At 35.9% G+C, this 15,728-nt stretch overlaps 3 long non-coding RNA genes across 3 annotated transcripts in view; 2 read left to right on the forward strand and 1 right to left on the reverse strand.

Annotated features, from left to right (window-relative positions):
• Nucleotides 1-15,728, reverse strand: part of LOC139980284 (uncharacterized) — a 39,994-nt gene that overhangs the window by 10,522 nt on the left and 13,744 nt on the right. The gene's annotated exons all lie outside the window — the stretch shown is intronic.
• LOC139980285 (uncharacterized) lies at nt 1,654-5,294 on the forward strand. The gene is made up of 4 exons (XR_011797499.1): nt 1,654-1,744; nt 3,208-3,284; nt 4,669-4,749; nt 5,187-5,294. It is a non-coding gene; the product is annotated as an uncharacterized lncRNA (long non-coding RNA).
• LOC139979872 (uncharacterized) lies at nt 7,559-11,681 on the forward strand. Its single transcript, XR_011797382.1, has 3 exons — nt 7,559-7,697; nt 10,797-11,048; nt 11,618-11,681. It is a non-coding gene; the product is annotated as an uncharacterized lncRNA (long non-coding RNA).

A 15,728-nucleotide genomic window follows, 5' to 3' on the forward strand; every position in this document is an offset into this window, starting at 1 on the left:
TTCGTCTGCGGAAAACACATTTTTTTCACTTACCTGTACACTATATATTTTCCTTAATTTTAGGATACCAAATTCAGGCAGGATGATTAAAATAACATGAGAAAGTATCAAACAACGTCGATAAAGGATGGTTAGACTGAGTTCATGTCAGAAAAGTTAAGCTTCTTATAATTTACAGCAGGCTTGGGGTGTTTGTAATTAGGGATTATTAAAGAACTATGAGGCAGTCGGCGGATAAAAGGGCAAAGGGACGCCCGCGTTAAGAAGGATTGAGTATCTTATAAAGTATTAAAACTGCGGTCCGCATAATGATGGTTTAAAAAAAAAGTTGTAGCGAGACCAAATCGTCACGGCAGCTCACCTTTCTTCACCTTCACGGCATATCGAAAACTACAACCCAAAAGGGTGGCACTGTTTAACTAAAATTAAACTTGTGCTTACAGCCTAAGCTAGTGCTTACAGCCTAAGCTACAACTTTATAGCTATCCTAATAATAATCTAGTCTCGAAGCTACTGTACATTTAATCCTGGTACAGTCAAATCCTATCTTTTCCATCTTCCTAAATCCTTCCATGTGCCTAATCATTTCAGTAAGTCATTCTGTTCCTCCCAAAAGAAACCGGTACTTTCCGCTGAAAAAACGTTGTTTTCCGCTGACAAATTTGTTTGCGGAAAACACCGTTTTGTTTCAGCGGAAAGTAACGTGTGCGGAAAATAACGGTACCCGCTAGAGCTGGGATGCTATGTAAGTGAACAGTAATAACATGTAAGCCTAGAATAACCCAAATTTTGATTTCCCATTTGCAGTTTTTATACAATTTATTGTCAGATTGTATAAACAAATTTTGTACCCTTTTTATACAGTACCTTACATCATTGATTTATATATCATGTTTGTATGTATTTTACTGTAAAGCGCCTTAGAACAATTTCTGTTTTGGATAAGGCGCTATAGAAATCCTACTGTACATTATAGGCTAGGTCAGGCTATGTAGCAACTGTCTTCATGTGAGTTCTCACAGATGATATACAGAAATCATCTAAATTTCATATAAATTGATATGTGGTAGCTTTGTTAGTTGTTACCAGTCTAGGCTAGACCTAGCCGGTTCCAGTGCCATTCCGCCATTGGTACTGTACAAACCGCCATACCATTCCGCCATAAGTTTCGATCCTTTCTGCCATGGCGGAAAGGATCGAAATATATGACAGAAAGCTACAATTTCTAATTATTACACAGGAATGTATATTTCGGTGAAACTTTCTTTGATTTTCTTAGAAGGATAGGTACACCGTCTTCAAATGAAATGGTTCACTGCATAGACTTTAATTGTAGTTAAGACAAGATCAATTGGGGAATACTGTAGATGTATAGTCTTTAACGTACAGGTTGAATGAATAGTTTTAATTGAATTTTTGTAAAACTGTCGATACACTGTAATCAAATATATAATAATATATATAATATATCATTAAACTGCAGAATCAAGAAATTAATTGACAGCGGACAGTCTTACTGGTGTGAATAGCGAGTAACCAGTTGTGATTGTAGGCCTATTTTGAAAGTAGATGCACAATATATAATATATATACTGTACACCTTACTAAGCAGCCCTGATATTCAACATTTGGTTCTGTTTGTTTGTAGATGCAACACCTGCCCCAGACCAGTACAATGTCAGTGCATCAGCTAAGCCACAGGGTGTGGCTTTGCCAACTACTGAGAGATTCAAGGAGCCATAAGGTACAGTTTACACCTTCTGGGCAAGGATGTACTGTACCACATGCTTTTCTTCATGCCCCCTCAGGAAACCAGAAATTTGTTTCTTTCAAGTTTAAAACTCAAGTTCCAGGTTATTCACCTATGGCAGACTTATATGTGGTGGAAGGCGAGGCTTTAACTGGGTGATTGTACGGAATGTACACTGATTGTGCAGTACCTACTGTAGCTGCCTACCTTGGTAGACCTGCAGTAGATTCTAGTACAGTGCCTAAGTGATGAAAGTTTTCAATCATTAAATGACATTGAACATTTCCCTTACATTATGTTACTGAAGCAATGAAACATGTAAATGTGTTGTTTGTGTTTTTGGTGGAAGACGAGGCTTAAGTGGAACCCTTATTTTGCTAAGGATAAGGAAGTACTTGAAAAGGTCCAGATGAGGGCTACTACTGTAGGATGATTAGTTTCGTAAAGAGGGTTCCTTATTATAGGCGGTTACAACTGTAGCTTAGGAGGTTACGTGGACTGGGGGACTTGATCCAGGTTTTCAAGATTGTGTATGGTTTCGACAATTTATCCTTTACCGACTTTTTCATGTTTGCTAACAGTAGTTGTACTAGAGGTCGTTGTCTTAAACTCCAAAAGTCGCATAGTAGGATTAATATTCGGCATAACTTTTTTTCTAATAGGGTTGTGAATGAGTGGAATGGTTTGCCTGAGAAAGTTGAACTTGCAAGTAATGTCAATGGGTTTAAGAACGCTTTGGACAAGCACTTTAAGCATTGTAATCGGGTCTGAGTGTTTGTGTCTTCAGTTTTTATTCCTCTCTGTATAGGGACCTTGATGGGGACTTAAGTGTCTCTCCTGATCCCTTTTTATACTTAACTAAACTAGGTGCTTGTACGGGATGTACACTGATTGTGCAGTACCTACTGTAGCTGCCTACTTTAGTAGACCTGCAGTAGATTCTAGTACAGTGCCTATTAATGATGAAAGCTTTCAAATATTAAATTGCATTGAACATTTCCCTTACATCTACAGTATAGTCTTTGTAGTATGTTACTGAAGCAATGAAACATGTTCATGTGTTTTTTGTGGCCTTTGATTATATATTGTACATAGTGTTTGTTACTGGAGCCAAGAGACATGTTTCTTGTGGCCTTTGGTAATATATATGTGAATAATATATAGTGTTTGTTACTGGAGCAATGAAACATGTTAATGTGTTTCTTGTGGCCTTTGGTAATATATTGTATGGGAATAATACAGTGTTCAAGTTGTTGTGCTGCAGCTATGTAGGCTCTGAAATTTGTCTCAGTTTAATTACTTGATGGTTCTTGTATTATACATGTATATCCACACTTAAACAGCAACTTGATCGACTGGCATCTTTGCAATGCAGTACTGGTCCTATACATTTTCCTTGTATACTTTGTCCACACATTATGCCTGGTAAATACTGTTTATTCTCATTTTCTCTTTAGATCTGGCACCAAAGTCTCTTAACAACACATTGTTGTTCATGTCACCTTTAAGAAAAGTATCATCTACTGAGTCTCTCGTAAGTGAAGCATACATCAAATAATGCATTGTCACACAACTTTTGATGTTGTTTAATGAATTCGTTAAACACAGCCAGGTTCTCTACTTACTCTACCAGGAGATGCATGAAAGCTCTTCCCAAAAGAGCAAAGTAGTTTCTTATACAAAAGTAGTTTCAAATAGAAAAGTAGTTTTTTTTCTGCTTATTTACAGTAAGTGTAATTATTTACCCTCATTTTAGTTCAGTAGCCATTTCTGATGTGCCCATCGATATGGAGTGGCATGATAAAAGAAGCACAAGTCTTATCTAGATATCTTTATCATCTTTAAACTAATATAAAACTAAATAACTGCTGATAACTTACTATTAAAGCAGCATTTTGCGTTGGGTCACTTTTTTCCACCTTTTTAACATGTGCATCGATTTTTTTACATGTATCAATCATAAAACAGCAAACTAAGATACCATCCAAGTTTCACCCTGCCAAGAGCGTTAATTAGCGAGTAATTAACGATTTATATCGATAATGAGTAAAAGTGTCCTCGACAAAGTTTTCATATCTCCAAATCCACTAGTTTGAATTCCACCAATCATTGTATGTTTATTCATGAGCATTTTGCGTTTGGTCGCCGTTTTCTACTCTTTTAACATGTCCATCGAGTTTTTTACATATATCAAATCACAAAACAGCAAATTAAGATATTAGCCAAGTTTTTCCCTGCCAAAAAAGTTAATTGGCGAGTATTTCACATACAAAATTAAATCGCATTCAGTTCCCAAACCCACTAGTTTGAATTCAACCAATCAGAGATGCAGGTTTACTTATGAGCCGTTGCTAAAAATAGATTCAAGACTTTGCGTTGGGAGTTGTTATGCAACTCCCTGGTACAACTGCCATATAGACTGTACACAAATCAAGCGTGGTGTTATATTACGTATCTGTCAATGACGTTCGTAGTGTTTAAATATTCATATTATGGGCGAGGTTTATTGGGTTCCCAACGGAAAATATCTTGGAGAACAACAAAGTTGAAAGTTGCAATTTTTTCGACTTTTATGCCACCATTTGAAGTAAAATATAAATAGATAAGCTAGTTATGTATGTCGTTATGGCATAGTGGAGTCAGTGAGGTTGAGAAATACCATAGTCGAGGACGCAAAATGCTGCTTTAATGTCAGTTTAGAGGTGACAGAACTTTGGCAATGGGAGGGGGGAGGAAAAGGATCATGTGTGTCTTACTTTCTATGCCACTCCATGGTCTGACTGACATTCTAGTTTTTAAAAAGTGAGCACTGGAGATAAATGAGAATTGTGATTATTACTGACATATCAGAGCTGATGTAAGACTGCTGTTTTTGAAATGTCTGGATTTTTGAACATGCATCTTCATTTGCTCCACAGCCTCCATCTGGAAGTACACAAACAAAGAGGAGAGTTTCTCGCAGTCAAGATGACAGAAGACTCAAGGAACTGGAATCAGAGGTAAGAGGAACACTTGTCAAATAAGTTTGTTAGGTGGCAAAATGTATTTCGGAATTCAATTAACATCTAGAACAAAGTGAACAAGTTTGCAAAGTTCCTTTGTTGTTAATAATTCCAACACATTCACTTTAGATTGATTTTGTCCATTTTGCAGAAATTTGTTAACATTTAGTGGCTAACTTAGTACTACTACAGTAGTACTACAGAAAATCATAAAACCAAGTTTACCGTCTATATACTCCAAACTTATTGCAGTACAGGTTTTATATCATAGATATGTTACAAAATGTTTCTAGTATTCTCTACATTTTCAATCTTAATCATTTATCTCTGATGACCATTCAATTGTTGTGGCATATTTGAAGCTAGATCTTTGTGGATTGTTTTAGGTAATCAACATGATCTTGGTGTACACTTATTTTTCATTGCTTTGAAAGGTACAAAGATTGGTTAAATACCAGGCTTACTTGGATCGTCAACGGCAGCAAGAGAAAAATGAAGTTACAAGACTGGAGGGTAATCTTCAGAGAAAACTAAAAGAAAAGTATGAATTACAGGCAACTCTGGCCAAAACCGAGAAACAACTGCTTAACACTACCAAAGCAAGAAACACCCTGAAAACTAAGGTAACAGATTATTACCTTTAGCGATAGAAACTATCATAGTCTAGATGTATCAATACTTCAAGACTCCTAGATGTTAGGCATTTGTTCATTTAAAAATGCAGAACTTTGTATTTTTTTTTTTTTCAATTTGCAACTCTCAGGTCAAAAGTCTTGTTCTTAGCTTCTTAGTTCTAAACTTCCTTCTCCTACGTGAAGATGTTGTTTTGAACTTGTACAACAGTTAATAAGGCCACATCTTGTGTACACTACACAAATTTTGGAGTTATTTTAATGGAAAGGATAAATTAGTAGTACTGAAACAGGTTCAGAGGAGAGCTACTAGGATTATTTCCAATATTCGGCAACTACCTTGTGAAAGTTGTTTAAGAGCTCTTGGGCTAACTACACTTGACTTGAGGAGAGTCCAAGGTGACATGTTACAGGTTTATAAGTTCCTCACAATTAGTGATTCTTTAGGTGCTTGTGATTTTTTGAAGGTTTCAACTGTTTCTCATAGTTATAGTTTAAAATTAATGAAAGATTTTCTCGTCTGGCTGTTAGAAAACGTGGCTTGTGAAAGAATGGAATAACTTGCCAGAATGGGTTGTTAGTTCTGATTCTGTGCTGTCTTTTAAGAAAACATTGATAAGTCTTTACTGAGAGTGGTTGTATTTAATGGAGTTAAAGGTGTACTTTTTTATTAATTAATGAGTTTTTAAAATTTATTTCTTTTTATATATATATGTTTGTGTGTATATTCCTGTGCTGGGGTTGCATGGTTGGGCTTTCCACGGGGCATGTGCTCTTCTTGGCCCTTTTACCTGTTATTTTCTGTGAAGTTCAAAGGAAATGTCTTGGTTGAGTAATTAGAGGTTAATAAAAACAATGGATTACCATTTGAGCACATGACAGTATCATCATTTTAGCCTTAAAGGATCATGCCAGGGATTTAGCATATATTTTAAAGGTGAATAATATGAAAACAGTAATAGCTAGAGAAACATTTCTTGCACTGGAATGTTCCTGTTTTTGTTGGAACTAAGCATTTCCAGACTAAACTTTTTGCCTAATCTCATCCTTTAAAGTTATCTTGTAAGTCAACTTTTGCAATTACAACTTCCTTTGTTTTACAGAATGTACAAAATGTGTGCTTGGTATACAGCGCCTACTGAAAAGTGGCCTATATTTATTTCACACAACTTTTCAGGCAGTGACATTTGGCTGTAATTAATGCAATATGCCCCTTTAACTGTTCGGCTTTTGAAAAAGAGAGAAAATTACACTGAACATGAAGAAAAAAAAAACCTGTGTAACAACTCATGTAGACTAATTCCAACTTTCCAAGTGGAGATTGAAGATAAGCAACCATGAGTTCACTGAATGATACAAAACCATCTCTTTTGTACAGCTGGAAGGAATAGAAATATCACAGAAGCGACATGACGTCCAGCAAAACAAAGAAATGCACCTACTGCAGGACCAGCTGCAGAGTAAAACTGAGGTCAGTTATAAACCCTAATACATAATGTTTGTTTTAACATCCTTTCCTAACATGCTACTTTCTGATATGCTGGGTATATATATATATATATATATATATATATACATATACATATATATATATATATATATATATATATATATATATATATATATATATATATATATATATATATATATATATATATATGGTATTTTTGTTTACTTCAACGCATGATAGCTGGGACTTAGGTTTACCTCGGGATAGGTTTACCTGACACCAGGTAAACCTAAGTCTAGGGTCTTCTTGTTCAATCAATTTCACTTCCTTTGAGGAATGATTATTTCGAGTTAAGAGAAAACCTCATAAACTTTTCAATTCCGAAGTTACCAAAAAAAATCGTTCATTTAAAGGGTAAAATTTCCCCTCAAAAGTGGAGGTAATTCCGAAGGGTATATACAGAATTACGAACATGGTATATATGTTGATCCCAACCTTACACCTCGATTTTGACTAAATGCGGCCATATATAGTTCCGAAACTTAAAGGTTCCTCTAATTACACTGAAATCTTCGTAATTGTACTTTTTCTTCCATTAATTTGGGATATTTAAGAAAATAAGAGTTTCTATTTTAACTGCCAAATTTACACGTAACGAACAACGCCCCCATTCTTAAGCAGTTCTTTCTGTGTTCGGTGGCAGGGCAGTCGATCGGATCGTATCGTTGCTATCCCAATAGACTACATTCAACGTTACTTTATGTGAGCCTAGCCATGTAGTCTACAAAGGAAAGTGCCGCAGGTTACCGTAAACGTTGCCCATTTGAAGTTGGCTTTTGGAACTTTGGTGGAGTATATGCATTGTAAGTAAATTCCTTAAAAGTGTTCCGGATATATTAATAACATTTAGAGTAAATACCTTCATGCTGAACACAAATATATTAAGACCATGGTTAGAGTTAGAGTAGACTAGCCTAGGCCTAACGTTAGCCCTAAATTGGACCCATCAGTATTACTGGCTATGGTAAATCACAGCTGCCTGCGACTGCCTTTTACTTTTACTCGGAAAATAAATGTGATACATAAATTAAAGTATATACTTGTAACAGACTGGTCAACCTACACATTTTGCAGCCTGGTGATCTTCCAGATCTTTTAAAGTAAAGGCTTAATAATTGACGCACCTCCAAATATTACTAGGCCTACTAGGCCTAGTACTACTATTACTATATACTAGCCTACTACTACTGTAGCTAGTACTAGCAACTATACAGCAGGCAACCATAACTTTTTGCAGCCAAGCAGAGTTAAATATTTCATGAGTTTGAATCCATTTCAGGTATATGCTGATCAAATTGTTTTTGTGCATGTTTTGGGGCATTTGGAAATCTTACTCCCTAAATATAACCGAAATTACCTCAATATAATACCACTAATCTCTGGGACCTGACCTTTCTGAAGTTAGAGGCTCAGAGCATAGCAAACAGCATCCATAGATAATGGATGTTTACTTAGGCCTTCACTACAGTAAGCTAATCGACAGATGTGTCAATTTAGGGGTATGAAAGAACTTGCATTCGTGCGATGCAATTTAGAACCATTTCACGAAATATAAATCTTTGGGTATGTCTCAATCTCTCTGACATAAAATAAGGCAGTCAGAAAGTCACAACTCCACAAAAACAGATACACAAGCAAACGGAACACTACAGTAAAAGAAAGGGCCTGACAGATTCCATGAACGAGTTACAAAAGTGAAAAATATGAAAACGTTTGCGGTCTCAGTACTATACAATATTCATCCCCACAATATTCTCTATCTATGTGTTAGTGTGCATCACTAAGCCCTGTGCGTACAGTAGTAGTGGTGTGTCATTGGTTCTGATTCAGAGAACTAAGTCACATAGGGCCTCATTGTAACAGTGTACCACAATTTGTTGTACTGTAACATGAGTTTTTTCCCCCTGCACCTATGGGATGAATCATGGCTGAAGGTAAACAATTGAGTATTCATTTTAGAATAACAACGCAATCATGGCTAAGTAATTTAGGCATTTTGATATTAACGTTATGATGTGGGTAGTGTTAATAGTGCTGAAGTAATAGCTTGATCAAAAGTATTCCTCAAAGTCCCACAATGCCTTCACAGGGTGACCTACTGTACAGTCACTTGAGCACTTAGGAGTTTTTGCAAAAAGAGCAAATTCCTTTTCCAAAATTGCTAGGTTTGATCCAGTTTTACGGAGTCCCATAACAAAAAAACACGGTCTCCGATATATCAATGGAAAAGTGTAAAGATTCAATGTAACATATTTGAAAGGATTAGAGTATGTTGAAAAACCACCAGCTATGCATTTTAAGGAAATAAACAGTATATACCTCATTGAACCTTGCATTGTGTTCACACTAATGAGTTATGAAATTGTTATCAGTGTCTTCATCATTAAAAGCTATTAATTAGGTTGATCAATGGTCTCACATATTAGTGCAATCACAGAGGTTAAATTTCAATCAGGTTATAATGCCAAGGGAATCCAGACCTACTTCATAAAAATAAAAAAAATTCATAGCTCCTATAAAAATCATTCATGATAAAAACCAGCATACATACAGTATGTGCAACTAAAGTAGTTTCATACTGGGTATCATGTCCAAATAAAAGCTCTTGATTGTATTCAGTTTTCATACTTTTAAAAATGACCATCTGTGTGCAGTAATTTGGTGTTAGTAAGTAACATGAAAATGCACAAGAATAATGTTCAACAGGCACTAGATAGTTCTCATGTCCATAGCACAAACCAGGGAGTTGTTCCCTTACACTTAAATGCATACATGTGGTAACATGTTGCTATGATCCGATACTAGCTGGTTGGGTGTATAAATAGATCACCATTATGCAAACTGCACTGCACATGGTTTCCATTATGTAATAAGTTTCATTTTATGAATTTGTCAATCTGACATGTATGCTACTGTATATGTGTAGGCTGCATGTACAACTTATTGTATCTTAATAATATACAGCAAAAAACTATTGAGAACTGTGATAAACAACATTTTCAAAGTGACAGTTGGGGATCTAAAAAGACCACTGAAAGCCTTCTGTAGCGATATAACATGATACTAAACATTTTATATCTCTGCAAGCTAGTGTACCCTGCTTTGAGATGTATGGTTTAAATAAGGTTTTCACAAGTTTGCCCTGTTGACCCAACCACTGGCCTAGACATACCAATAAATAGATCTATCCATGCTTCAAATTGAGTTTTCACAATTTGACCATTTTTACCTAAATAACCTTTGACCTTCACCAAAAACAATAGGCTTCTTGTACTTGTGATGCATCTATACATACATACTGTACCAACTATGAGATCTGTCCAATAAAGCTTACTGTCATGAGAAACTGTGTTTACAAGCTAGGATCACAAACATAGTACTCCTACCAATGCACACGCACACATATGCCATCGTGAGTGGAAAGTTTCAACATCATTGAAACCAAACATTAAAAATGAACTCAGTCATAATGCCAAAGTCTGTGTACACGAGTAGTCCTGAGCTTAAACCCCAAATGATACGTTGAGGGACTAAATGTACCGGTATACAAAGTCTAGGGTGCATGCATTTTTTTAGTAAATGAACTGCATTCGGGATGAGGCATTGAACCATGCATGAATACTCAGTCAATCTCTTGAAGTGATTGCATGCTAAATTCCTGGGTACAACTTACATACCAAATAATAGATCAATATTCAAACTTAGTAGTGTGGCATTTTTCTCAATTGTTGCATATGCGGTTTCCATGAAAAAAGTGATAGCTAAATTAACTAAACTGACATGAATATTGGACAACATGTACACTAAGTATTGACATCAAATAGGGAACTGCACTGTCAAGACTCCCACTTGCAATTTATGAAACAATTATCTGGACTTATTTATGTTCATTCTCTTGTCAGAAAAGATGGCTTAAATTTGGCACAATTTGAGGAATGCATGAATGCAGAATGAGAACACCACAGCAGATATGCTCCACTTTATTGCAAGAAGTACAGGGCTGCAATTTCAAGGTCGACACAGGATATCAAAATACTGTAACTTTGAGCTGCTGGTTCATGCTGACCATGGGATGCAGAGAGAAATGGCTTATATGGAAATAAGGAGCTCCCACAAGCATATATTGCAAACATCCCAGTTGTCTTTAATATTCAGTAAGTATTGACTGTGAGATATATTTTAAATCCCTATGACATGAAGTTAGTTTTCTAAAGTCTTCCCTTTAATATCCTCTAAGTCTGATCAACACACACTATACATAATATAAATTTGCTGTACTAAGTTTCAACACGAACAAAGATGATGAAAATTTGCTGTTTATTTTCAAAAACTGTAAACGATCTAAGGCAACGGCTAACAAAGTAATGTAAGAAAGACTTTCCACTTCCCACCAAGTCCACTGCCAAACCTTTTGTTTTACTTTGCTACTTCCACCATCATAGAATGTTATCAGAATTGAAATGACTTTATGTGTAGTCTTGAAAACCAAATGTACTGTAAATCTGCCATCTGGCAGGCTGGAATGAGTTGTAGGTAGGATTGTGAAGCAAAGACTTGAGGTGTTAACACACCATCACATTTTAACCTTGATTATGATGTGTTTATTTGTACCTTTTGCAACAATGTCAATATCAAAATGTGAGGCTTTAAAAAAATATTTACATGGAATGTACTTCAGTGAAACTTTGACATATGATTGAAATGTTGTTTTGGTTTGTTGTAGGTTAACGAGAGCTGATGGAATTTCTCCACAAGAGAAGGAAGTACTGTCATCAATACTTCCTGCAGACATAAATCTGCAGACAGAAGAATATTTTTACTGAAGATCAAAATTTTCAATGAAAGGAAAGGCTTTCGATTAAAATTGTACAAACAACTTCTGTACGTACAATGAGGACTAGATTTATATGTCATTGCTTGGAGCCAGGTACGGTGCATTCTATGAGTTTGAATTTTTCTTTTTAGTTTCTGGACAGGTATATGACATGCAGCATTCAAATTAAAATTTGTTAATGAATTTTCTTCCTTTACAGCATCATAAAATTCATTATTAATAATCCATTTATACAAATTCTTATGTTGCTGTATTTGAGAATAATTTTCGTTAGTAAAACAAAGATTTTAATCATATTCATTGCATTAACTATTATTCATGTAACTCCCTTACTTCACTGTATCAAATAAAACATTGTTTCACCAATCCATTATTCCAGTTGTTATACTGCTGGGAGGGGAGACACCAAGGTCTTTTAATACTTCAGTTACCCAATTAATGCTAACTAGACGCTCAATAATGCTTCCCACAATGGGGATGTTGGGTCTAGCAAACCTTAAGTCTAGTGGACCCTCAATGCAATGGGCATCCTCCCCCCCCCCCCCCATGTTGGTACTGCATGTGGTATACTTTTGTTAGTGAAACTAAGAGTTTCATCTTAGTCATTACATTGAGGGATGCTCTTTATGAAACTCCTTTACTTCACTGCAGCGTATTGGTAATCAACTATTCTAGTTGTAATGTTGCTAGTACTGTATTTGAGAATCCTTTTGTTAGTGAAACGAAGAGTTTAATGCTATCCATTACATTTAGGAGTACTCTCTAAGTGTCTACCTTCACAACATCATATAATAAATTATTAACAATCCATTATCTCTTTATATTTATGGCAGAGCTGTAGTCGAGTCCAACTAGCCAGAGCCCGATCCAAGTCCGAGTCCATCTTGTCTGAGCCAAATACAAGACCCCTCAAGTCCGAGCCGACTCCAGATACCAAAGATCACCTTTGGTAAAACTTCTTGAACTGTTATGATAATTATGCACCCAGGAGGAAATTTACCTCATGCTATAATTTTTTCGGACCAGATAAGTGACAGCAAGCTCTTCCTGGTTCATAAATGTTATAAAACTACTGGGAGGGGAGACACCAAGGTCCTTCAATACTTCAGTTACCCAATAAATGCTAACTAGACGCTCAGTAATGCTTCCCACAATGGGGGTGTTGGGTCTAGCAAGTCTAGTGGACCCTCAATATAATGGGCATCCCTCTCGTTGGTACTGCATGTGGTATCCTTTTGTTAGTGAAACTAAGAGTTTTATCCTAGTCATTACATTGAGGGATGCTCTTTATTAAACTCCCTTTCTTCACTGCATCGTATTGGTGATCCATTATTTTAGCTGTAATGTTGCTAGTACTGTATTTGAGAATCCTTTTGTTAGTGAAACAAAGAGTTTAATGCTATCCATTACATTTAGGAGTTAACTTTCTAAGTCTCTACCTTCTCAACATCATATATAAATTATTAACAATCCATTATCTTTTTATATTTATGGCAGAGCTGTAGTCGAGTCCAATTAGCCAGAGTTTGAGCCAAGTCCGAGCCCACTTGGTATGAGCCAAATCCAAGACCCTTCAAGTCCGAGCCGACTCCAGATATTCAAATATGATCACCTTTGGTAAAAATTCTTGAACTGTTATGGTAATTATGCACCCAGGAGGAAATTTACCTCATGCTATAATTTTTTCGGACCAGATAAGTGGCAGCAAGCTTTTCCTGGTTCATAAATGTTCAGCCCGGGCGCTCAACTTTCAAACCATGCAGGGAGAGGCAAAATCACATTCAAACCACGACCACCGCCAGGTTAGAACGTGCTTGTGAGAACCCTGCTCTACTAAAAGTGAAATTCTAGTTACATTTAGGATTGCTCATTAAGATTTTCAAATCATCATCATTGTCATGGTTGCTACTTTTTCTGATGTCATCATCATTTGTGAATTATTGTTATTGTTGCCATGTTACATTTGCCAGTATCAATTTTGCTTATTGTTCTCTCAAAATTGCAGAGTAGAAGGAAGAAATGTTAGCTAATAGTTATTATACCATATGTTCTTGGTCTCTAAATTGTTTACGCTGAGGTCAGTATGAACAGAAGTGTTTATAATAGTTTTCCTTTCTGTTAAAGTATTTTCTGAATCATTTCATTAATTTTATATTTATACTGGAATTTTCAGTAGGTGTTGGCTTCATTGAGGGTCAAAGGCTACTCAAGGTCAGTAGAGTAACATAGAGCATCTAACTCAACAAGGAAAAGTTGGTAGTCATATGTAGTGCATATAGGTTTCTGACATTGAGTACTATTCTATAAACAGTATAGCAGAAACCCATTTGAGATAACTAGATATCTGAACTGAAAGCCATGTTAACATGATAGTTCAATATTGGAATGATGAATGGAAGTTTGTATGCAGGTGTATCATGTGCTGAGTGCTCTTAGCCAAGTCAAAGGTTATTTGAAGCCAATATAGGTAAAATCTGAAAACCTTCATGATCCCATACTATCTAGTATCTGACTAGTAGCTGCTTTAATAGCTGAATCTTAGGGCAATTAATATATTTATCAGAACAAGTAATGTACCTCAAAAGACTTCTTAAGCTCTTTTGAGCCCCATTCAATATGTCAGTGTATTAACTTCATCATTCTTTTAACAAATTTACTCCAAATTGCTAGTTTCATGTTCTGGCAATGAACCTTTGTCATATCATGTTGCATGAGTGCTGTAACTGGTTTACAAGCTTGCAAAAGTCTTAAAAGGAGGATAGGGTGTTGGGATAAATAGTTCAAAATAATATTAACAAAATTGTACCATATTTTGCTTTTCTTTTTTCCCATATGTTGCCACTGCTTGAATAAGACTAGTTGATAGGACTTTTTGTGAGCTCCACCTTTGACAACAAGGTACAGTAGACTTCAACTGCATCTTGTTGGCAACATCCTAGGAAAGTTTCAATAAACACAGATGTTTCTATAAATGAGGAATCTGATGAACATTCCAATACTGCAAGTCTTTATTGGACATTTCAGCAGGAGGCAATAACCATTTCTGCTATCGTTACATACTGTAGGTCCTTCATAAAATGCCACTTAAAGAACTGTATTACAGTACTTCCTTGGAAGGTGAATTTATTGTCAAATACAACATCTGTCAAATATTTAGTTTCCCAACCTGTCCAACACCTCCCCCCCCCCACCACTCCATTTATCTCGAGTAGTTTACAGAAACTGGGACAGAACATTTTTTGTGGGAAACAAGGTTAAATTATGTTGTTTGAGGTATTGAGCATTTATCTATATGTCCCTTTCGAATCTAGATAGGAGGAAGTAGCAAACAATGCAAGGAAAACATGAAGTTCAAGTGGAAGGTTTAATTGCTTTTACCCAAAACATTGCTATATTCATTGATAAATATAATCCACTTCAAATTCAGTACCGTTATACAACATGCAAGAGAGTTATGATATTGATGTACTTTCTGAATTTAGACCATTGCAGGTGAACAAGTTTAACATTGGTTTTTAATTTGACTGTATGTAGAAAACACCGGTTACATAATGAACCTCAGATACAATGTCGTGCAAATGCATATTACTGCTAGGAGCTGTTTAACAAACAGTGAAAGAAAAAATTATTACTTGACTATCAAAAGATTCGCAGAACTCCACTCCTTCAACAATATTTACAGTGGTGCAGATTTCAAAGCAGTGTAAGGGCAACAACTGCCTATCTCTTTAAGAAATTTCCAAGTGCTTTCATTTCTAGCATTTGCATATGTTCAAAAGAAAAATGACAAATTAAAAGATGTGGTCTTTTCAACATGTTACCACATCTCCCCCCCCCCCCCCCTCTCTCCCCCTTCAAAAAAGTATTGCATGTACAGCAGTAACCCTTTTTGTACATGTGCAATATATGGGGCAGAGCCTTATTCATGACTTGACCAAGCCCTTTATCCATTTGAATAGCACAAGTTATGTCAGTGGTATTCACATCAATACCTCATAGA

The sequence above is a fragment of the Apostichopus japonicus genome, chromosome 14 (genome assembly GCF_037975245.1).
Source record: "Apostichopus japonicus isolate 1M-3 chromosome 14, ASM3797524v1, whole genome shotgun sequence".
In the NCBI taxonomy this organism is placed as follows: Eukaryota; Metazoa; Echinodermata; class Holothuroidea; order Aspidochirotida; family Stichopodidae; genus Apostichopus; species Apostichopus japonicus.